At 40.2% G+C, this 27588-nt stretch overlaps 1 long non-coding RNA gene across 2 annotated transcripts in view; it reads right to left on the reverse strand.

The window, feature by feature from the left end:
- Positions 1-11307: 11307 nt before the first annotated feature.
- Positions 11308-27588, reverse strand: part of LOC130457215 (uncharacterized) — an 82578-nt gene continuing 66297 nt past the window's right edge. For both annotated transcript variants that reach the window (XR_008916351.1, XR_008916352.1), the window contains exons 3-4: positions 15978-16110; positions 11308-14525 (exon numbers count right to left, since the gene is read on the reverse strand). This is a non-coding gene — a long non-coding RNA (uncharacterized LOC130457215). The remainder of the gene's footprint in view (positions 14526-15977; positions 16111-27588) is intronic.

The following is a 27588-nucleotide window of genomic DNA, read 5'->3' on the forward strand; positions in this document are numbered from 1 at the left end:
TCTGAGGCCAGATTTGAACCTAGGACCTCTGTCTCTAGACCTGGTTCTCTATCCACTGAGTCACCTAGCCTACCCTTTACTGTATTCTTCTAACATCTCTGATACCTCTTTTTTTTTTGTCAGAAAGGCTTTTTACTTTAATTCATCACACTAAAGTGTCAGAAATTTAATGTATTATTCTTACCATGGAGAGTTGCATTTTATTTTATTGTTTTAAACCCTTACCTTCTGCCTTAGAATCAATTCTGTGTATTGGATCTCAATTGAGGCCTGACTCGCAATCCACTGAGTCACCCAGCTGTCCCCTTCAACAGATTTTCAAAGGAAACCAAGATACAAAAAAGAACCCCATGATGTGCACTCTTTCTTTTGGTACTCAACTGTTTTCATGGTTTCAAGTACAATCTCTTTCTTATAACTATAGAGCCATCCCTCACTTCATGCCTGCTGGACAGCAATCTCTTTCTGGATGTCCCATAGATATCTCGTTCTCAATTTATCCAAAAAGGAACTCATCTTCCCCAAGCCCCTCATCTATTCAGTGGAAGTGATCCATGGGTTCTCAGACTGTGCCTATTGAGTATAAATTGGCAGGGTGTCTCCTCCTCTTGATTTCCTATTTTGTGTCAGGTACTAGTCTAGGCAATGAGGCACTTCATGAGTCTCTAATTATTTAGCTAGGCTAGTCCTTAGAGAGTAAATATTTAATTGGGTATCCCCAAATGCTTATAGAATGAAATGCTTATAGAATGAATGAATGATTCTAGGGGGTTGGGCCAAGATGGTGATTGGGGAAAGCAGAGTCAAGATGACCCGTGAGGAAAAAGAAGGGTTTGTGGATATATTGAGGGAAGAGCTACCCATAGTGATGAAATTATAATCTATCAAATTGTTAAACTCAAGTTATTTACCATAATTTACATAAGGAGACTGAAATTTTAATAATGACCAAAATGGCACCATGGAGACAATCAGACTTTGTTGCTGGCAGATATACATAATACAGACAAGAATGAAGGCAAGGTGAGTGGCTCTTTAGTTATCTTTTTGTTCTGGCTCATATTAATTTCCATGCTACAATAAAGAAGATCTTGGTAATAATATCTAACTCTAAGTTAATTAGATGATTTTCTCTCTGCCCTCCAATTGGAGACCCTCCAATCCATGCACAGCAATCACAAAAACTTAATTTGAGTCTGGGTACATTGCCTAGCTTTTGTTAGCTGGATATGTGGTGGTGGCTAAGGAGGTGTTAGTCTGCCCTTTCCAGAGAGAGATTCTAGACACTATAACTTAGCAGACTAGGGTTAAGATGGCTTGTGTGGCTCTGAAGAGTTGAGTTCATGAAGTTCATGAAAAATATCTACTTTAAATGTTCTTATTACCTTGATATTTTTTACTTTCTACTAATTGTCTGTTCTGGTTGATTAAAGGAATGATAAATCAATGAGGGCCCAAGAGCCTTCATTTTTTGCAAATGTGGTACCCAAAAAGTACCTTCAACTTGGAGTATTAAGAGTGAGCAGTGGGGACCCAGAAGTTTCATCAGCACCTATAGGTTGGTTTGTTTTGCTCTTATTTTTACTCTGGGTACCCTCAGGAATAAAGTATGTGCTTCATGTCAGGGATCCCAAATGGTAAGTAAAAATGTTTTCTCCTCCATCTTCATGATCCACAGTTAGAGCCAACTGTGAAAATCCCTTCATAATCAGCCTAGCCTCATGGGGCTAAGCCTGGTATTACACATGGCCTGTGGGAATGTCCCAAGAGAAACATTTCCCTGCCTCAAGAATGCTCTGAGGTTAATTACTGTGCAGGCCCCAGGAGAGATTTCCATTTCTCAGCCCTTGAATCAGACCGTTATTAGGTAGCCAAGGTGTTGGAGGATATTGCTGGGTGAGTCCGGCCTCTGCTGGGCCAGGGATCTGAAAGGGGCCTCCTGCTCATGGGATGGTATGGGGAGGAAGTGAAGGGAGGAGGGAGTGGGTGGGAAGGAATGCCACACATTTCTTCTGCTGGATAACATTCTCAGACCTTATCGCTATGGACAGTTTAATTAATAACTGTCCACATCTTGTCATTTATCATTAGCAAAATCAGAGGTTGGGGTCTGGTGGGGGTAAGGGATAGGGGCCGGAGTCAGGGAGACCCTCCAAATACAAACCGCCCAAAGAAATTAAAATTTTACCCATCAATCTTACTAGACAACAGATGTCAGTCAGTCCCAGATTGTTTTTTCTAGAGTTCAAAGATCAGTCTTATCTCCCTTCCTGAGCTTCAGCAGAAGCAGTGTGTAAGAGGGGTGTCTCCACCTCTTAAGTTTCAGGGAAGAAAAGTGTGGCTGTTAGAGTTTTTCTTTTGTTTTGGGGATGGAAGTGAAGGATCAGCAGGAAAGGGGTGCATAATGAACCCTCAAAATGAAGCTGTTTGCTCTGTCAATTAGCCTGTTCCCAAAGGGGATTTTTTAGCCTTGGGAGAGAATACTGAAGCAGGGGGTCTTTCCAGAGCTTAAAGTTATTCATAAATATAATAACTATGCATTGCTTTGAATGCAGGAGGCATTATCCCAACTCAATTAATGAAACAGGCAACTATTTCAGCTTCCTTTCTTCATCAGACATATATTTATAACTGAGAATGATAAGACAGAGTGCCTGCCCTCAATGAATTTATAGCCTAGTGTCAGACAACCATAGATTTCAATCTAGAAGGAGCCACTGAATGAATCCAATTCATTCATTTTACAGAAAAGGTCAGTGAGGTTCAGAGGTTAAGTGATTTTCCCAGGGTCACATAAGTAAGTGTCTGAGATAGGATTTGAGCTCAACTCTTCTTGACTGATGGAGACAGAGGCATCAAGGTGGTGCAGTGGATAGAGTGCTAGGCCTAGAGTTAGGAAGACCTGAGTTCACATCTGATCTCATATATTTACTATGTGTCCTGTGGCAAGTCACTAAACTGTTTGCCTCAGTTTCCTTATCTGTCAAATGAGTTGGAAAAGGAAATGATGAATGATTCTAGTATCTTTGCCAAGGAAACTCCAAATGGGGCCATGAAGAGTTGGATGGGGCTGAAAATGACTCAGCAACAAAATTTCTTGTCTTCAGACCTCTACCACTCTATCCTCTGTGCCACCTAGCTGCATAGGGAAGAAAGCAGTCTAGTCCAGCCCAATGAGCAATTATTAATGCCTACAAAAGTACCAGGTATTATACTAGATGCTAGCATACAAAGACGGCATCAAAGGGTCATAATACTACACAAACCCTTTGACCCAGCAATGCCACTCCTGGGTCTGTATCCCAAAGACATCAGAAATAAGGAGAAAGAACCTACCTGTGCCAAAATATTTTCAGCAGCTCCTTTTATGGTGGCAAAGAAGTGGAAACTGAAGAGCTGTTCATCATTTGGGTAATGGATAAACAAGTAGCAGCACATGGTTGTAACAAACTACTAGTTTGTCATAAGAAATGATGAACAGATTGAGTTCAGAAAAAGCTGGACTTATATGAACTGATGCAAAGTGAAGTAAGCAGAACCACAACAGTGTATACAGGAACAGAAGTGATAAATGATGGGCAACTGTGAAGGACTAAACCATTATCAGCAAAGCAAGTCTCCAGGACAACCACAAGGGAATCATGATGAAAAAGCTCTCCACAGCCAAAGAAGGGACTGTTGGAGTCTGAGTGAAGATCAAAGCATGTCAGCTTCCACTTTATTTCCTTCATAAGTTTTTTATTATATGTGTGATATGTGTCTTCCATCACGACATGAGAAATATGGAAATAGGCATTACATGAATGACCTAAATCAGACTATTTGCCACCTGGAATGGGAAAGGGATGGAGAGAAAAAATCAGAATCCTAGAATGTCAGAAAACAATCATCAAAAATTGTTTCTACATGTAACTGGGGGAAAAAAGACAGAACAGTCTTGCTCTAAAGGATCTTATACTCAATCAAAGATGTTCCAAAATGGGAATATAAAAAGCTTGTCAAGGAGGTAAGAGAAATGTTAAGTAAAGATATATTATCCTTCCCTCTAGGATTGCCTTTCATTTGTACTGAAAACATATATTCCTCCACAAAATATATGTGTATATGTATGAACATATATGTGTGTATCTATTTATCTGCACTCATATGTGTGTGTGTATGTGCACATGTGTATAGGTATCTTTGTTTGGTCATTTCAGTTGTGTCCAATTCTTCATGATCTTATTTGGGGTTTTTGTGGCAAAGATACTAGTTTGCTATTTCCTCCTCCAGCTCATTTGACAAGTGAGGAAACTGAGGCAAAGAAGATTAAAGTGACTTGTCCAGCACTGCACAGCTAAGGAAATTGAGGCAAAAAGGGTGAAGTGACTTGTCCAGGGTCACACAGCTAGTAAGTGGCTGAGGCCAGATTGGAACTCAGGAAGATGAATCTTCCTGACTGTAGGTCCTGTGTTCTATCCATGGCACCCCTTAGCTGCCTTTATATGTACATACAGATGAATATATGTTTATAGGTATGTTTATATACACAGTATATATCTCAAATGTATACAACTGCACATTACTTTCCCATATAAGTACAGGCTCCTTGAAGGCAGACAGGGACCATTTTTTGCCTTTCTTTGAGAAAGCTAACTGGGTAGCACAGTGGATAGAGCTGGACCAGAGACTGCAAAGAATGGTCATCTCCAATGAGATTGTTCTCCATGACAGTCTGGTGTATCCTATTGCCCAACCTAATCTCTATAACTTCCTCAATTATTGTTTGAAGGCTTGTTTAGATCAATGTTTACTTGCTATCTATGTTTATCTTTTGTGTAATAAATATCTGGTGCGAAGAGACCTAAATTGGCTGATATTAAGCCAGCTGTTAACCTCCTAGCCTGGGATGGGACAAATTCCCATTTGGAGTAATCATGGAAAATTTATCTTGAACTCCAAAAAAGCATCCCATTTCTAGACTTCAAATACCTCATATATTCTAGATAGCTATGGGCCGCTAGATGACACAGTGGATGGAATACTGGAGTCAGAAAGTCTCATCTTCCCCAGTTTAAATCTGGCCTCAGGCACTTACTAACTATGTAACTGTGGGCAAGTCATTTTACTCTGTTTGCCTCAGTTTCCTCATCTGTCAAATGAACTGATGAAAGAAATGGCAAACCACTCCAGTATCTTTGCCTAGAAAACTCCAAATGAGGTCAGGAAGACTCAGACATAACTGTAATGACCGAACAACAACAAATAACAGCTATAATTTCCAAAGTCATGGCCATGTTCCTATGCTCCCTAAAGGCTGAAATAGCAGTGTTGCTTGGAGAAGAGCAGATTATATCTAAATAAATCCTCACACCACTGGTCACCCCAGGTCTTGATGACCTGGTTGAACCTGGTACCTGTGGTAAGTGTATTTGAGAGATCCAAACTGAGTCCTAAGGGAACTCAGAAGAAAGAGGAGGTGATTTCCCCATTTCGAAAAACATTTGGAGTTTATAGCTGCATTGGCCCTTTAAACTCCTCGAAGTGGATGCTTGAATGTTTTAGAAATGACAGACTTCCATATTTCGCTTTCGTAGCTACAGTAGAATGAGACCTTGGCAATATTCCAGCTTGGCCAGACTTTTCTGAAAATTCCCACTAGAAAACAGTAGTAGCAGGGCTAGCTTGATAAATGGGAAAAGAGCTGGCCATTTGTGTCAAGAAATTCAGACCCTGGGAGCAGCTAGGTGGCTTAGTAAATTGAGAGCCAGACCTAGAGATAGGAGGTACTGGATTCAAATTTGTCCTCAGATACTGTGTGATTCTGAGTGACTTAATTCCCATTGTCTAGCCCTTGGAACCAACATACAGTATTGATTCTAAGACAGAAGGTAAGGGTTTTAGAATTTCTTTGAAAAAAAAAAAAGAAATTCAGACCTTGTGGGGGAAAAAAAACCTTGTGGTTCAATGGAAAATATATTGGACTTGGGAGGCTAGGATATTTGGTCTGGATCCTGGCTTTAACATAGAGCATTTGTAAGAGCATTGGCAAGTCAATTAAACTCCTTGAGTCTTGGTTTTGTCATCTTTAAAAAGAAGATAATAATATTTGCACTAAAAACTTGACAGAGGTGTTATTGAAGGAAGAAAGCAAGCATGTATTAATAATACTATGTTGAGAGGGCAGCTAAGTGGCTCAGTGGACAGAGAGCCATGGAGATCCTAGGTTTAAATCTGGCCTCAGATACTTGCTAGCTGTGTGACCCTGGGTTAAGTCACCTAAACCCATTTGCCTAGCCCTTGCTAAAACTGATTCCATTTATGTACTAAGAAGGTAAGACTTAAAAAATAATAATTATACATACTAGGCTCTGTGCTAAATGATTGACCAATATCTCATCATTAGATGGATTTCTTTGGGAGAAGTGTAAAAGAATGGGTCTACTCCATGACTGAAAGAGCTTGGGTAGGAAGCTATAGAAGGAGAGAAAAAAATTGTAGAAAAGAAAATCTAGGAATCATTGCAGGAAGGTTCAAAGACCAAGCCTGCCCATGTCTTTCCTAAGATCTGAGTTTTCAGACAAACAGAAGCAAAATCTAATAGACAGCTGAGCAGAATGTTAAGAGAAGAGAGTTAAGAATTGTTTGACTGAACTTCTGAATATACAGTATATCCTCTAGGTTCAATTAAAGGGAAAGAAGAAAAGGAAGAGCTAGAAGATTTCAAATGTTTTAAGTAAGATCAGAGATTCTCAAACTTTTATCCCCTTTATACTCTTAAAAATTATGGAAGACCTCAATCAGCTTTTGTTTATATGGGCCATAGCTATCAATAATTAAAGAACCACATTTGAAATTTAAAGAGAAAACATTTAAAAATATTTCTTAATTTAAAACAACAACAAACCTATCATAATTGCTAACATAAATAACCTATTTTTATGAAAATAATTATATTTTACTGAATAAAAATTTTGAAGAGTAGCATTGCTTTTTTAATTTTTCAAATCTCTTTAATGTCTGGTATAATAGAAGCTAGTTGGATTCTCCTCTCCCCTATTAAAGGCCTCCCTTTTGCTAATTTTAATTTTCTTGAAGCTAGGAAGCTAAATAACTGAACTTATTAAAAATGCTATGCTTGGGACAACTGGGTGATTCAGTGAATTGAGAGCCAGGCCTAGAGATGGGGAGGTCCTGGGTTCAAAGCTGACCTCAGACACTTAACACCCATTGCCCAGCCCTTACCACTCTTCTACCTTGGAACCAATCCATAATATTAATTCTAAGACAGAAGATAAGGGTTTTCAAAAAGAAACAAAAAAATGTGTGACTCTGGGCAAGTCACGACCCCCCACTGCCCAGTCCTTACTGTTCTTCTGCCTTGGAACCAACACAAAGTATTGACTCTAAGACAGAAGATAAGGGTTTAAAGAAAAAATTCTGTGCTTGATGAGTCATTCAGACTAGGGATGTAGACTTAAGAAGTGAGGTGTGTGGCTTTGATACAGAGACTTGATGGCTGGACTTTCTGTTGGCCTGAGACCCTTTTTCCTCCTCCACTCATTTTTAGGTTTAGGGCTCTTTTCTGAAGCATTATTTTTGCTAGAAATGTGACCTCTGGATTAGTGGATATTAAGGAGGGATGGGAGTCAAGTGGAGTTTATCACAAAATGACTTTGAGAGGCCAGACTCAGAAGGAGGTGAGATAGAAGAACTAACAGGCTTTCTCCAGAGAACTGGCTCCAATTTGTTAGTGCTGAGCTGGCATGAAATCAAAGGACCTCCATTCAAATTCTGCCTCTGATGCTTAAAAAAGGTACTGGGACCAGCCAAGGTGACCAGCCAGTCACTTAACCCCAACTGCTTAGCCCTTACAGCTTTCCTGCCTTGGAACCAATACACAGGATTAAACCAAAGATGGAAGATGAAAGGTTTTGTTTGTTTGTTTGTTTGTTTAACAAAGCTACTTCTTGTATCTTGGGCAAGTTCTTTCATCTTTTCTGGCTTTCTGCTTCCTTCTTTGTAAAACGAATGGGTTGGACTTTGTGGTTGGTCAGTTGTATCCAATTCTTTATGACTCCATTTGAGGTTTTCTTGACAAAGATACTGGAATGGTTTGCCATTTCTTTCTCCCATTTGACAGAGGAAGAAACTGAGTCAAACAGGGTTCAGTGACTTGCCCAGGGCCACCAAGGTAGGAAGTGTCTTAGGTCAGATTTGAACCCGACTGACTCCGCCTGACTCCAGGGCTTGCACTCTATCCACCTTGCTGCCTCAAGGGGTTAGAATAGTGAGCCATTAATGTCTCTTCCCATTATTACTTTTGTGTAAATCCTAACGTGATTCAACCCAAAATCCACTGAGTCTGGAGTTCGAGATGCTGTAGCCAAACCCCAGGATCCTGGAACGCAGGACATCAGAGTCTATTAAATTTAAGCCCCCGATTTACAGAGGAAGAAATGGAGGCCAGGGAAGATGGAAGGACTCCTTCAGGGTTCCAGAGGTAGTGATCGTTGTAGTTCAAATTTGAACTTGGCTCCCCTATCGCCAGAGCCAGAGTTTTTTTACACTGACTAAATCACGATGCTTCCTGCCTCTACTTTTTTGCTGCTTCAGTTTCTTCCTCTTTAAAATGGGGTTGGAGAGGGGACTAGCCGGTTCCTCCATTCCCATCCAGATCGCCATGCTAGGATAGATAACTGCTTGTGAATGTGACTGTAAGCATTCATGAGTGGGTGGCAGGCACGATGCCCTTGTCCTACATAGCCAGCCTCTTTATCATTCCCTCGAAGGAAGCCACAGACCTTTTCCTGCCGAGCCAAGGTTTGACTCGAGTACAGAACGGCAAAGGCGGAGCACGACTGCTTCGGGGGTCTCCAGGCACCCCAGGTATCCCCCCTTCCCGGGGCCCACGCTATCCTCCCTCTGAACGTACTTGAACCTGCTCCGTTGGGGCTCTCTGGTGAATGAATGTTTCTCGCCCACCACCGCCGGTCACATGGGTGGCCTGGCAAGGAGAATATTTTTCTATGTTACGAATGTAATTTGGGCCCCTTTTGGTCACAGTAAATTGCCCTGTTTGCACGGAGCCAGGCTGAAATAGAAGCTCACATTCACATACACACACACTCACACCCCCCCAGGAAATGAGCTCATGGCACGTGGAGCCTGAAGTCTGTGAGCCCAGGCGGGAGGGAAGGGCCGGACCGCTTCAGCTCCGAATCAGGACACGCTTCGCAAGGTTCCCTCTGCCAGGCCACAGGCGGGGGCTGAACGGCTATTTTTTCATTTGACCGACTTAAACAGGTAATTTGAATTATGATAATGAAAAAGTGCTATTCTGCGCTGTCTGCGACTTGGATTCCTTAAGACAGAAAATTCAGAGACGAGCAGGAGGAAGAGCTGGACCACGGGGAAAGGAGGAGGTCATTCTCTGGAGCATTTCCTTTGGGGTGGCCTTGCCTGAAAATTTAGGAGTAGTGATTCCCTCTTCAAGACATTTTCTTCAACGATCCCATAAAAATAATGAGATTCAGAAAAATAAATGAAAAATAATCCTTCCTTCCTTCCTTCCTTCTTCTTTCTCTTTTCCTTCCTTCTTTTCTCTTTTCTTTTTCTCTCCCTTCCTTCCTTTCTTTTCTTTTTCTTTCTTTCTCTTCCTTCTTTCTTTCCTTTCATTCTTTCTCTCTTTTTCTCTCTTTCTTATTTTCCCTCCCTCTTCCTTCCTTCCTTTTTCTTTCTTTTTTCCTTACTTTCTTTTCTTTTTCTCTCCCTACCTCCTTTCCTTTCTTTTCTCTCTTTATCTTCCTTCCTTCCTTTCATTCTCTCTCTTTCTCTCCCTTCCTTCTTCCTTCCTTCCTTCCTTCTTTCCATCCTTCCTCTCTCTCTCTCTCTCTCTCTCTCTCTCTCTCTCTCTCTCTCTCTCTCTCTCTCTCTCTCTCTCTCTCTCTCTCTCTCTCTCTCTCTTTTCTCTCTCTCTCTATTTTCCAAATCAGACTAGGCAATGTGAATTAAGTGGCTTGTCCACAGTCACACAGCTAGGAAGTTTCTGAGGTCAGATTTGAGCCTAGGACCTCCCATCTCTAGGCCAGGTTCTCAACCCACTGAGCTACCCAGCTACCCCCAGAAATAATATTTGAAAAAGATAATTTTAGCCTAGTATGGGCTCAAGCATTCTTCATACTTAGATCTACTAGCATCATGGGGAGGAAGAGAAGAAATGTTCACTCATGTTATTCAAGAATTATCAGTGGCTCCCTATTGCTTCTGGGATCAAATACAAAGTCCTTGGCTTCATATCAATGCCCTTTCAGTTATTTTCCAACCTATCCTTTCAGATTTATTTCATATTATTCCTCTTTATGAACTCTACATACCAGATCAACTGGACTACTTTTTGTTCTCAGAGAATCTCTGCCCTCAAGGAGCTTATATTTTAATGGGGAAGACATTAAAAAAAATAATAATCCTTACCTTCCATTTTAGAATCAATACTGTGCATTGGTTCCAAGGCAAGAGAGCAGGCTAGGGAATAGAGCTTAAGTGACTTGCCCAGAGTCATACAACTAGCAAGTGTCTGAGGCCAGATTTGGGGAGGGAGGAGGCATTCTAATGGGAAGGATAGCATTCCATCTTCTTCTTACACATCTTTTCATAGATTCTTTCCCAGGCCTGGAACACACGCCATTTTTGTCTCCACCTCTTAGGGTCTTGAGCTTCCCCCAACCCCTAAACCCAGCTCCATGGTTTTGTTTCATTTCAACAAACATTCAAACATTTGTTAAGTGCCCATTGTTTGTAAAGGTACTATGCTGGATTGTAGAGGAAGTAAAAAGTTTAGATCAGATATGATATCTACCCCCATAGGGCTTAAACTCTAATTAAGGGATAAGACACAAGTACAGATAACTATATAAGAAAAACTTTGGACAAGAGAACAAAGTGTTATTCCCACCAAGGGAATCTCAATCAAGGAAGACTTTCTGGTTGAAGCAGGAAGTAGCACACCGTGACATTGTGCTAATGCAAATATTATTATTTCCTGAAAGTAAAGGCTTTTTGGTCTTTCAGGAACCTTGCCTCTGTCTAATGCCACCTCATTTGTATCTCCCAAACACTTAAGAGCTCTAAGCTCTGCTATTCTCCACTCTGAGAATGCCCCAAGCACTTCACTGCTGAGATCTCATCATCCATCTGGGTCCACAGCTGCTTCCAACTGGGGGCTTAGAGCTAAAAAAATATAAAGCATGATAGACTCTTTTGTTATGCTTTCCCAGAGCACAGAGAGAATGGCTTTTAATAGGAAATATATCTAGTCAATGAGTCAATAGTTGGGAGGAAGGAAAATAAGAGCCACTGAAAATTTTCCATCACTATCCTACCATATTACATTAAATATTAAATATGCAGACATGTAGACACATGTATTAATTTAATCAATTAAACATACATACATATGTGTATATCATAATATACACATGTGTATATATCTAGAGAATGTACATGACTCCATAAATAAGTTTATCTATGCATATATACATATATGTGTGTATCTATATGCATACATATGTATATAAATACACACCGACATACATACTCATTTATACAAGCAGCTAGGTAGTATAGTGGTTAGCGTACTGGGCGTGGCGTCAAGTAGACCTGAGTTCAAATGTGGACTCAAACACTACAAGTCAGACTTTGTTTGACTGAGTTTCCTTATTTGTAAAATGAGAATTATATTAGCACCTACCTCCCAGGTTTATTGTAAGGATTGAATGAGATAATAACTGTAAAGTACTTAGTGCAGTGCTTGGCACATCATAAGTTCTCTATAAATATTAGCTATATGTAGATTATGCATGTATATATTTTATGTATGTAGTGCACATGTTTATTAGGGAATGGGGGGGCACCAGCAACTAGGGAAATGATGAAAGACTTCATATTAAAAAATGGCACTTGAGCTCAGGTTTGAAGGAATTCTAAGAGGTGGCAGTAATAAAGGAACATGTTTCAGCCAAAGAGGCAATGAGAGAAGAGAGAAACTGAAAGCCAAGAGTCCAATTAAGAGACTTTTGCAATAAGTCCAAGAGAAAGATGTTAAAGGCAGGAATAGGAGGGTAGCCAATGGAGTAGAGAAAAGGTGATGGATAGAAGCGATACCAAGTTGAGGAATGGCAGGACAAGTTGTGGTATATGATTGGGATGGAATGCAATTGTGCTTTAAGAAATCATGAACAGGATGCTCTCAGAAAAACCTGGAAAGACCTGCATGAACTGATGCAGAGTGAAGTGAGCAGAACCAGGAGAATATTGTATACAGTAACAGCAATATTGTATGATGATCAAATGTGAAAAAAATGTTGCTATTCTGAGCAATATAGTGATCGAAGACAATTCTGAAGGACTTATAACAAAGAATGCTTTTCACCTTCAAATAAAGAACTGGTGGAGACTGAATGCAGGTCAAAGATACTATTTTTCACTTTATTTTTCTGTGTTTTTATTTGGGGTTCATATGAGTATTCTCACAGCATGACCCATATGGAAATATATTTTGCAAGATTATGCATGTATAACCCAGATCAAATTGCTTGCCATATCAGGAAGAGGGGAAGGAAGAGAAACAATCTGGATATTATAATTTCAGAAAATGTATGTAGAAGATTATTACATGTAACTGGGAAAATAAATTATTAAATTTTTAAAAAGAGGGAATAGAATAACTAAAATATGGTGTTTCTTTGTTAATATGGAGTGGAGAAAGAGAAGATGTCTCAGATTAAGGAAGTGGGATATGGTTGTTCCTGATAGCATTAGAGAATTTCTGTTCGGAGGAGGGTTTTAGGAAAAAAATGAGTTCTGCTTTCGACATATTGAAAGGGCAGCTAGGTGGTGTCTTGTTTTTCCATCTGTTGTCTCCCCCATTAGAATGTAAGCTTCTTGTGGGTCTTACTTTTCTATTTGTATCTCAGAGCTTAACACAGTTTTACATAAATAATTGTGCTTAATAAATTCTTCATTTCACAGATAAGGAACTCAGTCTGAGAGAAAGTGATGGAGAATAATGCAGATTCAACTAATTAAATTAATAATACAGGTTAAATTAAAAAGACTTGGGAATAATTTTTTTTTATTTCAGAGAGCCAGTTGTTAAGCATTTACCTGTATATCCCTGCCTGTTCTTCAAACTGATCAAAGAAAGAGGAAAAGGACCCATATGTATAGAAATATTTGAAGTAGCTCTTTTTGGGGTGGCCAAAACCAAGAAAATAAGAAGTGTATCTTCCTATTGGGAAGTGGCCAAATTGTAATGTAAGTATGAATATGCTAGAAATATACTGGAAGGTCATTATAGTATAAGACAATTAGGATATCCCCCCCTCTCATGTATTTTCTTCTCTAGGACTAAGCATCCCCAATTTCTATACTCCATCTCATGGACTCCAGTCCCCTTACCCTCTTAGCAATGCTTGCCAAAGTCTAGAAATGCAGCAGCTAGTGCTGAACACAATACTCCAAATATGATACAACGAGAAGAGAGCACAATAATATTCTATAACTCTGGAAACTATACCTCTCATAAAACTGCCTATTATTACACTGACTTTTCTGGCTACTATGTCACAATGCCAACTCCTACAGGGTTTGATGTACACTAGAACCCTTCAGATGTTTGTTTGTTTTTCACGTGAAAAATGTAGAGTCCTAGATAATCAAATTTTCTAGTTAAGTGAGGATTTGGAAGAAAATTCCTTTTGCTTCAACTCTTGCTGAAACTTCCGTGTCTTAATAAGGAGAGTAAAATAAAGAAGCTAACCAGGAGTGTGCTGGTAAATGTTTAATAACCAGCTCTCCTAAAAAAAATATTGTTCACAACACCTTTTAAAATTTAATTAACATTTTAAACATTCTCTTCATCATTTCCTTAAATCTAGACAATCAGCAAAACATTCAAGTCATGATTTGTAATGCTTGCTGACTTCCAGAGCCATAAATGCTCATGCTGAAAATTTAACAAATGACTCTCTTAAGAGCTGGTTCAAACTGGCTCCAACATAGCCCTGAGTTAGAAAATGGCTCTTTCTATGGTGGTTGTGGATATTATGGCACCTCTGGGGAATCATTAGGAGTTTAATCTTAATCCTATAACTATGGACAATGTAGAAAATCAGGTTACATCGCTATTAATCTAGGACATCTTCTGGAAGTGAGTTTTTTGAACCAATTCCTGGTAGGCATCAAAAGGCCAAACCTTAACCTCAGTATGTCCACATTCATGCAATTCTGCACTGGAATCTGGAAGACTCTCTTTCCACAAAATGCCAAGTCTGGAAATTTCATCCAAGTGTTCAAACATTTGCTTCCAACTTCAGAAGCTTAGACCAACGTCCAATTTTCATGGGCCCCACATGCATGCAGAGTATTGTGATTTAATATTAGATGGTCTAACTGGCAGACTTCTGCTTCTGGGCAGGTCTTTGGGGGGGCAGGGATAAATCTCTCTCAGGTGACAGCCAGTCGGAGGAACAATTTCTTTTCTTACCCTGTCAAATGAGAAAGAAGTGGATAATATAATCCCTTTCAACACTAGCATTCCATGATTTTTTTTTTTGCTTCTTTGAGACTCTACTCTTGTTAAGCCAATCTCATAACACACTGAGAGAATGGCAGAGTATATAGTGCAGCAGACCTGGAGTCAAGAAGACTCAAATTCAAATCCTGCCCTAGATTCTTATTAATTTTGACCCTGGGAAAATCACTTAACCTGTTTGTTTCAGTTTCTTCAACTTCAAAATGGGGATGATAATAGCACCTATTCCCCTCAAAGAAGGATAAAATTGTAAAGCATTTAGCACAGTGCATAGTACATAGTAAGTACCTGATAAATCTTTCCTTCCTTCCTTCCCTGCTTCCTTCCTCTTTCTTTCCCTCTCTTCCTCCCTCTCTCTTTCCTTCCTTCCTTCCTTTCTCCCTCCTTCCCTTCCTTTCTTCCATCTTCCTTCCTCCTTTTCTTTCCTTCTTTCCATTCTTTCCCTTTCCCTCCTTTCCTTTCTTACTTTTCACCCTCTCTTTTTTCCTTCCTTCTTTTTTTCCTGGTCCATCTAAAACCATTTCTCCAGGAATATTTCCCTGGTGATTCCATCTCACATCAATTTCTCCACTGTTCTAATTCATATTGTACTTAGCTAAAGCACATAATTTATACTAGTCTTGCTATTTGATTATTTGTCCTACCTAATCTCACACTGCATTTTATCAGAATATAATACTGAGATACATTGGAAAGGTAGCAAGACTTAATTTTAGACTTGGGATCAAAAAGATCTCAGTTCTAATTCTACCTCTGACACCTACTAGCTCAATTACCATGAACTTACTACCTTTGAGTCTCAGTTTTCTCATCTGTAAAATTAAGATAGAAATAGGACTTCTCACAAGGGGACTGTGAGGTAGGTTCTTATAAGATAATGCATATATACTTGAAAGCAATTGTAGTTGTTATTAGTGTAACCTCTGACTCAAAGTCCATTAGTATGGGACTATCTCCTATGGGAAGAGATGAATGAACCTGGCCTGTGTTAGGGGAGGGGCAGAATTGGTATGAAAGAGCTCTAGCCTTTGCCAGGCTCTTTGGGGACTCTCCAGGTCAGAGTCCCCTTTGAATCCTCCCTCAGGACTCTCAAGGGCTTGGTCAGAATCCTTTGGGATTGGTCAAGCTTCAAATCATCAAGTGTCTTCAGGCACTCCTGGCTTCCAGCTTCAGAGAAAAGATGGAAGAGGCCAACCCCACTTCAGATTGATGAAGGAAAAGACATAAAAGCATCTGGCATTCTTCATCCCAGACAATCTCTGCCTCAAGCTTGCTACTCTAGAGACTTCAGGGAGTTTCCCCTTGGGTGAGATCCAGAATGCTTGCTCTTGCTTTAGCTGAGTTATCTCAACCCAAAGGGAAAACTCTTTACTCTGTATTGTCTGCTCTTCTCCTCTGTGTATACCTTCTCTGATTCCTGTTTTGCTATCATTTGGATAGTTGGCCTTCTTTGCTTTTCTCTATATGTGTTCATTGTGACACTGGTATTAGGTGGAAAAGAAGTCGTCTTGGATATAGAGTTTGGGGTCCCCTTCTCCCTAGAAATGAGAAAATAATCAGAAATTAGAGAGAACCTGATCATATCCCCCAGATGAACAATATTTAAGGAAGCAGGTGGAGCTACTTCCAGCCCACACTCCATCTCTCTGAGGAAAACAGAGTGGCTAGCCTCTGGCCCCTATCTTCTGCTTCCCCTCCTGGCAGGAATGAAAGTCTCCCTTGGGAAGAAGCATGAGTGGAGAAGCTACAGATGACTCTTCTGCCTGCCTCCCTTTGAGCTACATAATGGCGAGACCTTAAAACATGTAGGCTTCTCTCTGCATAGGACTCACTGCTTTCACTCCCTACATCATCATCATCATCATCATCATCACCATCACATCATTACACTTCCATTCTGGGCCATTCCCCCTGACTTGAACTCCAAGCTGAGTCCCTTGGGGATGATTACTTCAGAATCAAGGTATTCTCTGGGTCCATACTTCTAACATGCTAGCTCACAAGCTTCTACTGATTAATTTACCTTTATTCTCCTCAAGCTGAGGACCTAATTAGCTCAAGGTAAAGACATCTGCTAAAATATTAGAGTGAGAACCATAGCAATACAAAATCTCTACCCCATAACCCTGGGATTCATTCTTCCACAAACAAGCACAAAACAAATGGAAAGATGGACACAAGAGGCACCACACAACTTCAATAACTTATGCCTAGCCCTTATTGCTCTTCTGTCTTAAAGCTGATACTTAGTTTTAAAAAATAAATAAAGTAAAATAGGGTCAGTGAGAGTGAAGTAGAAGGGGTGAAGCTTTGAAGTTTCTCCACTGTGGTCCTACTGGGAGCAACTATAATCTCTACTTTGTCTCTCTGTCTCTGCCTCTCTTTCTCTGTCTGTATCTGTCTCTCTATCTTTCTGTCTGTCTCTCTCCCTCCTTCCAGTTAACTTGGCAACAGGAAAAAACACAAATTCTACACTAAAGATATTTCTCACTTCTCACCTCTCATGAGATTTCAGCCTTGCCCTGTCTTTTCATACATATTCATAACTCCCCAGAGTCTCTCCCGGACAGGCGTTGAAGATTTTATATCTGCCCATGGACTTTGTCTCCAGTGACCTGCTACATATTAATAGAGGATCGTGTAATGTTGGACTGTTTAACCATAGAATCAAGACTGGGAATGCAGGGAAATAAAAAAGCCAGTGATGACCTGGGAGAGTACTTAGAGGTTTCTCAAATATTTGTTAAAGATTATAATTATTTACAGATCACCCATGTGTAAATTGCTACCCCCTGAAACCCAATTCCCTTCTGAAACTTTCTGTTCAGGGCACTCCTCACCTTTCAGGTGCTTTAGCAATCAGGTAATTTCTCAGCCTTAGCATTATTCTTGACTTCTCATTCTCTTTCAACCCACATCTCTAATCAATGACCAGATCTTCTCATTTCAGCTGCCATAATAGTTCTCTCTTCTACCACATTCTTTCTACTCAGATGGCCACCATCCTGGTTCAGCCTCTCATCACCTCTCCTCTAGACTAATACAATAGCCTTCTGACTGATTTTCCTGCCTTTAGTGTCTTCCTACTCCATCCCATCTACCATACAGCTGCCAAAGTGATTTTCCCAAAGTGTGGGTCTGACTATGTCATTCCCTTCTCAGCAAACTCCAGTGGTTTACTATTGCCTTTCTAATCATAACTAAACTCCTGTCTAGCGGTTAAAGCCCTTCACAAACTGTCCCCAATTTACCTTTTCAGTCTTGTTATATATTACTCCCCTTCCCACACTCTAGGATCTAACCCAACTGACCTACTAGCTATTACTCACTCAGGACACTCAATTCTCATATTTGTGGCTTCACACTGCTTCTCCTCCAGCCTGGAATGCACTCCCCCACCTCACCTCTGTCTCTTAGAATACTTTATTTTTGCCAAAATTCTGCACAAACAATATCTTCTATTGTTTTCTGTCTTTCATTGCATTCCCAGGGCTTAATATGTAGTAGGTGCTTAATAAATGCTTTATGATTATGATGACTGACAAGTCAAAGGAGGCCTCTTCTCATATCTCTTCTTTGAGGCCAAACCCAGCCATTACAAATTTCACAATATTTCATTCTAAAAAAATTATTTTGTCATTTTAAAATTTTTATATTTTTTGTAGTTGCTGTGTTTTATTTTTCCTGATTCTATTTCCTCCCCTTACATCAGGAGTTTTTCCATGCTTCTTTAGAGTCCTCATTTCTTTCAACTTGGCTATTCTATTCATATATCACAATCTGTTTAGCCATTCCCTAGTTGATGGGCATCTCCACATTGCTTACAATTCTTTGTCACCATAAAAGGTGATACTAGAAATATTTTGGAATATACAAGACCTTTCTTTTTTTGTTGCTGACTTCTTTGGGGTACATGTCTAGAATTGGACTATTCTCTGGGTTAAAGAGTATGGACATTTTCATCATTCTCTTCACAAAATTCTAAATTGATTTCCAGAATGGTTGTATCAATTCATAGCTCTTCCAATAATGCATAAATATAAAAATGTAAGTGTAAGGCAACTTGATAGTATAGTGAATAAGAGTCCTGAACTTGCAATCAGAAAGATCTGAGTCTGAATCTAGTTTTAGACACCAGCTATGTGGCTCTGGGCAAGTCATTTAATGTTTCTCAAGCTTCAGTTTCTTCATCTGTAAAATGGAGATAACAATAACATCTACTTCATAAGGCAATTGTGAAGAGGATCCAATGAGGTAATGTACATATAGTGCTTTGCAAATCCTCCAACAGTGACTCTTCCTATATTTTATTATCTTTAGCAATTTGCTAGGTATGAGGTAAAACCTCACAGTTGTTATGACATATCTCTTATTACATAAAGTTATTTGGAACATTCTTTCACATGGACATTAACACTTTCTAATTCTTCAAAGATATTTAATGCAAAGATTTCCCCCATCTACTACTTTTTCTACTCCTTCTAGTTACATTAATTTTGTTCATGCAAAATTCCACTTAATCAGAATCATCTATTTCAATTTGTGTAAGCTTATTTATCCCTTGTAAATGTTAACTGATTAATTTATTTTAATCCTATCTCCTTCATTCTGTCACATGTGTTAGTCTTCCCATATTCCTTTGTATTTTTTCATCTTTGTCATTTTCTTTCTTTTTTTTAAAACTCTTATCTTCCACCTTGGAATCAATACTATGTGTTGGTTCCAAGGCAGAAGAGTGGTAAGGGCTAGGCAATGGAGGTTACATGACTTGTCCAGGGTCACACAGCTAGGAAGTTTCTGGAGCCAGATTTGAACTCCATCCACTGAGCTACCCAGCTGCCCTCCATTGTCATCATTTTCCATGGCATAGTCTTATTCCATAGTGTTCATATATCATCCTTTACTCAGCTTTTTTGCAATGGTTGTATAGTCTGGGAAGTTTCTAGTTCATTTCTATTAAGAGTTAGGTAGCTGTAACTTTTTGTGAATTTATTAGAGGGCACTTATTTATTTTTTCTTAAACTCTTGACTTTCTGCCTCTAACTAAGGCAGAAGAGGAAAGGCTAGGCAACTGGGGTTAAATGATTTGCCTAGTGTCGCACAATTAGGAAGTGTCTGAGATCAGATTTGAACTCAGATTCTCTCATCTCTAGGCCTGACTCTCTATCCACTGAGCCACCTAGCTGCACCCAGCTAGTAGATATTTGAGGCAGTCTTCTTGTCTCCACGTCTAGGACTCTTATCTACTATGTCACCTAGCTGCCATGATAGGAAGCACTTAAATGAGAGTTGAAAATCCAGTCCTCAAATGCAGATAACCAGAGATGAATAATCTGGATGCTTGAAAAATATGTTTGGGGACTGCATCTTTTAAGTTCTCATCTATATTCCTGCTGCTTAAGCATCAGCTCAGCTGGAGAGTGTCTCCTTATTGTACACTTTCAAGGCTCTGTCAACCTGTCAGCTGAAAAACCACCTTCCTGGCCAAGAATTTCTGCAAGAAGTCCAATTACAAGGCAGATAATTGGTTTGGATGGGCAGACTACCATTGGCTGGGAGGCAGGGGCTTTCTGCAAGAAGTGGTCAGAATTCCTGGGGGTGAGTGAGCTCACTCCAACTCCCTCCCCAGTGAGCTGATTACTGCTGTTTCAGGTAAAACTTTCTTCACCTCAGGCCCTAATTACTGCTTGGCACCAGGTTCTAGAGTGGTTTCCTGGCTGTTTAGATTGACTTGCCCAGCCTTCATTGGACATGAGTCTGGGCTAAATTTAAGCCCGTCACAGACAATTTAACAGTTTTTTTGGGGGGGCGGCAATTTAACGGTAGACCATAATTACCCATACAACTGATACCTTAATTCCCAAAACAATCTGTGGAGGTGTGTGGAATTCAAATCAGTCTAATTAGAATTCTGTCTTCTCATAATAAAGTGCAGGATAATTGCTAATTATCCCTATTCCCCTTGCAATATTTTAAGGAAGGAACTTTTTTAATATCAGAGTTTTTTAACTGTTTATTTTAAATTTCTGACCAGTGCTCATGAGAGTAAAGGGAGCTGGGCCTTTTCTACATCTCTCTCTTTGTGCATCTCCAGGTTCTTCTCCCATAAGCCTGAGGTATTGGCAAATTCAACTCAATTAAATCAGATAAATATTTATTAAGAGATTATTTTTTTAAAAGAGGCCAAACATATTGGTGCATAACTGTAACCCCTGTTGCTGAAGGGGCCGAGGCTGTGGATATCTGCAGCTGTGGAGATCTGAACTCTAGTGGGGCCAAGGCTTATTCAGGGTCTGAACTATCCAGGAGCAATATGGTGAAGCTCCAGGGAACAGGAGGCCTGTTCATGGTGACTAAGAGAAGGCAAACAGGTTTAGGTTAGAAATAAAACAGGAAGGAAGGAAGGAAGGAAGGAAGGAAGGAAGGAAGGAAGGAAGGAAGGAAGGAAGGAAGGAAGGAAGGAAGGAAGGAAGGAAGGAAGGAAGGAAGGAAGGAAGGAAGGAAGGAAGGAAGGAAGGAAGGAAGGAAGGGAGGGAGGGAGGGAGGGAGGGAGGGAGAGAAGGGGGTAGGGAGGGAGGGAGGGAGGGAAGGAGGGAGGGAGGGAGGGAGGGAGGGAGGAAGGAAGGGAGGAAGGAAGGAAGAAAGGAAGGAAGGAAGGAAGGAAGGAAGGAAGGAAGGAAGGAAGGAAGGAAGGAAGGAAGGAAGGAAGGAAGGAAGGAAGGAAGGAAGGAAGGAAGGAAGGAAGGACTTTGGAGAAAGGTTAAGTAACCACTAGAAGAAAATAATGGTAGTAATAATGCTTCAGTCCTTCCAGGATTTTTCATCTGTGTGACTCAGCATAGTAGAAAGAGTCAAAGAATTTGGGTTGGAATTCCAGCTTTTCCATTTACAACCTTTGTGACTATCAGCAAGCCATTTTACTTGTCCTCAGTTTCCCCATCTGTAAAATAAGAATGAGTTTGCCTTCAATCAGTTCATCTTTAGGATCCCTTCCAATTCTAAGTCTATGCCCCTATGTTCTCCTTTTACATAAACCGATAACAAGCCTCTTAGAATTTAGGCAGCTAGTGGGTTTGTACCCCAAAGAGACAATAAGTAAAAAGACTTGTACAAAAATATTCATAGCTGCGCTCTTTGTAGTGGCCAAAAATTGGAAAATGAGGGGATGCCCTTCAATTGGGGAATAGCTGAACAAATTGTGGTATATGTTGGTGATGGAATACTATTGTGCTAAAAGGAATAATAAAGTGGAGGAATTCCATGGAGTCTGGAACAACCTCCAGGAAGTGATGCAGAGCGAAAGGAGCAGAACCAGGAAAACATTGTACACAGAGACTGACACATTGTGGTACAAGAGAACGTAATGGACTTCTCCATTAGTGTCAATGCAATGTCCCTGAACATTGTGCAGGGATCTAGGAGAAAAAACACTATCCACAAGCAGAGGACAAACTGTAGGAGTAAAAACAATGAGGAAAAGCAACTGCTTGACTACAGGGGTTGAGGGGACATGATTGAGGAGAGACTCTAAATGAACACCCTGATGCAAATACCAAAAACATGGAAATGGGTTTGAATCAAGGACACATGTGATACCCTGTGGAATCGCGTGTCAGCTAGGGGAGGGGTGAGGGGGTGGGGAGGAAAAGAAAATGATCTTTGTTTCCAATTAATAATGTTTGAAAATGACCAAATAAAATAAAAAAAAAAAGAATTTAGGCAGCTAGGTGGTGCAATGGATAGAGGACCAAGGCCGGAATCAGGAAGTTTTGTCTTCATGAATTCAAATCTGGCCTCAGATGCTTAATAGCTGTGTAACCCTGCACAAGTCACTTAACACTGTTGCCTCAGTTTCTTCAACTGTCAAATGAGTTACAGAAGGAAATGCCAAACCAGTTTAGGATCTGCCAAGAAAATCTCAGATGGTGTCACAGAGTCAGACACAACTGAAAAGCAACTGAACAACAATAACAGATTGCCTTAGAAAATTGCTGATGCTAAAAACATCACACCCTGAAACCAATCTGGTGATAAGCTTTTCTCAACCTAGCTAGTCTTCAAATAACAGGCAGCCAGTCTGTTCCAAGGCTTGCCCATGGTAACACCTTCCAGAACATCTGTTCCATTGTTACTGCCTTCAAGAACCCAGTAAGGCATCAGACTAGGGCTTCAGTGAAGCAAGAATAATAATTCATAAAGAAGGTTATAGCAGTGTATTTAATTTGTTTTAACAGGGACAAAACTTAGATTGTCTCTGTTATACAAACCAGGAAACTAAGATTCAGAGAGACTTGACCAGGGTTACAAAGTTACTGAAGCTGAGAACTGAATACAGTTCCAAGGATCTCACTGAAAGTAAGAAAAATGTTTAAATTACGAGAATAGAGAAGACCACAGGGGAAAAGGAGTGGGAAGGTAAAATTTGATCTTGGAATCAGTTAAACCTTTTCTTCAGTTGGGTCTGACTACGTGACCTCATTTTTGTGACCTAGGTTTCCTCATTTGTCAAATGAACTAGAGAAGGAAATGGCAAATCACTCCAGTACCTTTGCCAAGAAAACCCCAAAAGGAGCCATGAAGAGTTGGACACAACTGGACAGCACTTACAAACCTTAGAGCAGTTTATTAAATGGTAGTTATTAATTCATTGCTAGTGGGCTTGTGAATTGGTCCAGCCATTCTGGAGGGCAATTTGGAACTATGCCCAAAGGGCACTAAAAGACTGTCTGCCCTTTGATCCAGCCATAGCACTGCTGGGTTTGTGTCCCAAGGAGATAATAAGGAAAAAGACTCGTACAAGAATATTGATAGCTGCACTCTTTGTGGTGGCCAAGGATTGGAGGGTGAGGGGATGCCCATCAATTGGGGAATGGCTGAACAAATTGTGGTATATGTTGGTGATGGAATACTATTGTGCTAAAAGGAATAATAAAATGGAGGAATTCCATGGAGACTAGAACAACCTCCAGGAAGTGATGCAGAGTGAGAGGAGCAGAACCAGGAGAACACTGTACACAGAGACTAACACACTGTGGTACAATTGAATGCAATGGACTTCTCCATTAGTGGTGGTGTACTGTCCCTGAACAATCTGCAGGGATCTAGGAGAAAAAACACTATCCACAAGCAGAGGACAAAATGGGGGAGTAAAAACAATGAGGAAAAGCAACTGCTTGACTGCAGGGGTTGAGGGGATGTGACTGAGGAGAGACTCTAAATGAACACCCTGATGCAAATACCAACAGCATGGAAATGGGTTCGAGTCAAGAACACATGTGATGCCCAGTGGAGTCGCCCGTCCGCTATGGTGGAGGTGGAGGGAGGGGGGGGGGGGGGGAAGGAAGGGAAGGCAATCTTTGTCTCCAATGAATGATGTTTGGAAATGACCAAATAAAATAATGTTAAAAAAATGGTAGTTATTGTCATCCCTTAGTTTTTAATCCAGATACCTGGCCTTGAGCAGATCCATTCTAAAAGTCGTTTCCCTCCTTCTGGGGGGTGGGGTGGGGGCTGAGAGAAATCTCACACATTTATCTACTTTTTCACAATGAAACCTTCCCACATTCCTCAAGACCAACAACCAGGACTCCTTCCTCTTCTCCTATTTGACAAAACCTGCCTGCCTCTCCCCCCTTCACTGGGTTATTAGAGATCTATGAGATTAAAAATCTGATCACCCACTGGTTACAGGGCAAGTGCATCATTGAAGTAGACAGCTCAAGGGCCCTGGGAACACAGTAAGGGGTGAGGGGTGGCTGCTGACACACCAGTTTACCAGCTCGGAGTTTTCATTCATGCCTCATGCGGGGTTCCCCTTGCCTCGATCTTTGGGCTTAATTACTCACTTGCTCTGTAATTGCTGGGACCACCAGAATGCTGGGAAATGACTCATGACCTGCTGTCCAAGGGGCTTCCCTTCTCACGGTGGAGGAAAAATTTTAGGAGTCCCAGCTATAGGCAGGGGGAACATCAAGGCCCCACAGCAGCACATCTGGAAGCTTTAGGGACAGTCAGGCAAATTCTTAGACCCAACTCTGACTTTTGAGTAGAGGGAAGAGGCCGTGTCAGTGACCTCCCACAGCCCTGATGCTGCTCTTGACTTGGCTTCAACATATACTAGCTGTCTGACCTTGAGCCAAAAAAGACATCACTCTAAGCCTCAATTTCTTTGTATCTAAATGTATTATAATAGTACATATGCTGCTTCTCACTGGGTATCTTATAAGGAAAGGACATTGTAAATAAGTTTGTAAATGGGCAGTTGGATGGTGAATTAAAATTAAAATCCACCCTCAGATACTTATTGGGAAAAAGCACTTAACTGTTTGCCTTGGTTTCCTCAACTGCTAAATGAACTGGAAAAGGAAATGGGAAACCACTCCAATGTATTTGCCAGGAAAACCCCCAATGAGGGGGCAGCTGGATGGCTCAGTGGATTGAGAGCCAGGTTCAGAGATGGGAGACCTCAGATACTTCCTAGCTGTGTGACCCTGGGCAAGTCACTTGACCTCCATTGCCTATCCCTTACCACTCTTCTGCCTTGGAACCCATATATTGATTCTAAGACAGAAGATAAGGATTAAAAAAAAAGAAAAAAAGAAAACCCCCCAATGAGGTCCCAAGGCATCAGTCATAAATGAAACTACCAAACAACAATAAATGTAACTAGGCAATATTTGTAAAGCACTTTGCAAATTGTAAAGCACTATATGTGTGTGTGTGTGTGTGTGTGTGTGTTAGCTATTATATAAGTACTGTTATGGTTGTTATTATTACCGTGGAAAAGGATTTGGGGCAACTAAGTAGTTAGAGCACTAGCCCTGGAGTTAGGAGGTTCCAGGTTCAAATCTGGCCTCAGAAACTTCCTAGCTATGTGCCACTTAATCACTTAATCCTGATTGCCTAGCTCTTGCCATTCTTTTCTCTTAGAATTTCTACTAAGCCTGAAAGTAAGGTGTTTTTTTTTAAAGACTTCCAGATATATTATGATAGAAAATAAATTCTCTAAGTATGGGTGTGATTAAGGCCCTCCTGTCCAAATGTAAATAGTTCTCTCCAATGAACCGTTGAGTTTTCTATTGCATCCAACTCTTCATGACCCCATCTGGAGTTTTATTGGCAGAGATACTGTACTGGTTTGCCATTTCTTTCTCCAGCTTATTTGACAGATGAGAAAACTGAGTCAAACAGGGTTAGGTGACTTCACCAGGGTCACAAAACTAGTAAGTATCTGAGGTCAGATTAAACTCGGGTCTTCCTGATTCCAGTCCCAGCACCCTATCCACCACACCACCTAAGTACCTCTGTTGTTTCCTTATATCTAAAGACTAAATTCACTTCTTCTTCACTTCTACCCATTGTTCCTAGTTCAACTTTTTGGGATCAAGCAAAACAAATTTGACCCCTCTTGTATATTACTGCCTTTCAAATAACTGAAGATACATATTGCCTCTTCTACAAGCTAAACATTCACAGTTCCTTCGATCATTCCTCACATGGCATGATATCCAGTCCTTTCATCATCTTAGCCACTTTCCTCTGTAAATAGTTTCTAACATGTGAAGCTTAGAAAAGCAAATAATAAGAATAATTGTTGTGCTTTGGTCATGTCTGACTCTACATGACTTCATGGACTTTTACCCATGGGTTGTTGGGGTTTTTTTTTTTTGGCAAAATACTGGAATGTTTTGCCATTTCTTTCTGCAATGAGTCCCCATTTTACAGAAGAGGAACTGAGGCAAATAGGGGTTAAGTGACTTACCCTGTGTCACACAGTTTATAAGTGTCTAAGGCTAGATTTGAACTCAGATCTCCTTGACTAACTGTAATAATAATAATCATCATCATCATCATCATCATAATAGCTAGCATTTATGAAGCACTTTAAGGTTTGCAAAGCACTTTGCAAATATCTCACTTGATCATCAAAATAACATTGGGAGGAATATATTATTATTACCATTTTACAGATGAGAAAACTGAAATAGAGTTAGTATGAGTAAGTGACTTGCCAAAGGTCACATAGCTAGTAAGTGTCTGAGGCAATATTTGAACCTAATAATCCAGATGTGGTTTGATCAGGACAGAATACATGAAACTATTATATCCTGTATCCTGGACACAGTACCTCTAAATTTTGCCAAAGGTTGCATTAGTTTTTTGGCTGCCTTGCCCTAGTGTTGATTCACATTGAACTTGAGATCTACTAAAATAGCTGCATTCCCCCCATCCTGTGCTTGTGTGGTTTTGTTTTTTTTGGCCCCAAACATTATATCTTACATCATTAGATCTATCCCCATTAAATTTCATTTTATTAGGTTTGAAGCATCATTCTAGCTTGTCAACATCTTTTTGGATTCTATGTCACCCATTTGGGAATTTGTCCCCCATCCAAAAATCATTCTCCTTGGTTGACAAAAAAAAAAAGCAGAAGCAAAAGAGGAATCAAATAGGCCTATTCTTTCCCTGTCACTTGTTATCATCATTCCATCCACACCAGAGTAGGTTCTATGGCTTCCTTCATTTTTCCCTGATTCCCAAAAATTCTACAAAAGTTTCTTTTGTTGTCTTTTGAATCCATTAACAACCTCAGGTCATTCACTGCTTTAGTATCCTTTATACTATTCCTTCTTATACTCATCTTCTAGTATATTTACTAAGAAAACCTCAAATGGTATCACAAAGAATCAAATATAGTCAAAACAACTGAATAATAACAACCACAAATCTGTTTCCTGCCCTTCTCCCCTATAGTATATCCCAAGTGATCCAAATCATTGTTGCTGGTCTCTAATGGAGTCTGATGTCTCAAATGATTTTTGAGAGGGAGATGGATATACTTAGATTTGAATTTTAAATAGCCCTTTTAAAGTTCTATAGCATGAATCCAACTCATAGATCAATTATACCCCAAAAGAGTCATTTTTTTAAAAGCTAGGATTTGTTATAAGCAATAATATAGCTAGAGCCAGCTTGGAAGAGCCAGTTGTTACATTTTCAGGGTGAACATCTATGAC

This window comes from Monodelphis domestica, chromosome 2, assembly GCF_027887165.1.
Source record: "Monodelphis domestica isolate mMonDom1 chromosome 2, mMonDom1.pri, whole genome shotgun sequence".
Classification (NCBI taxonomy): domain Eukaryota; kingdom Metazoa; phylum Chordata; class Mammalia; order Didelphimorphia; family Didelphidae; genus Monodelphis; species Monodelphis domestica.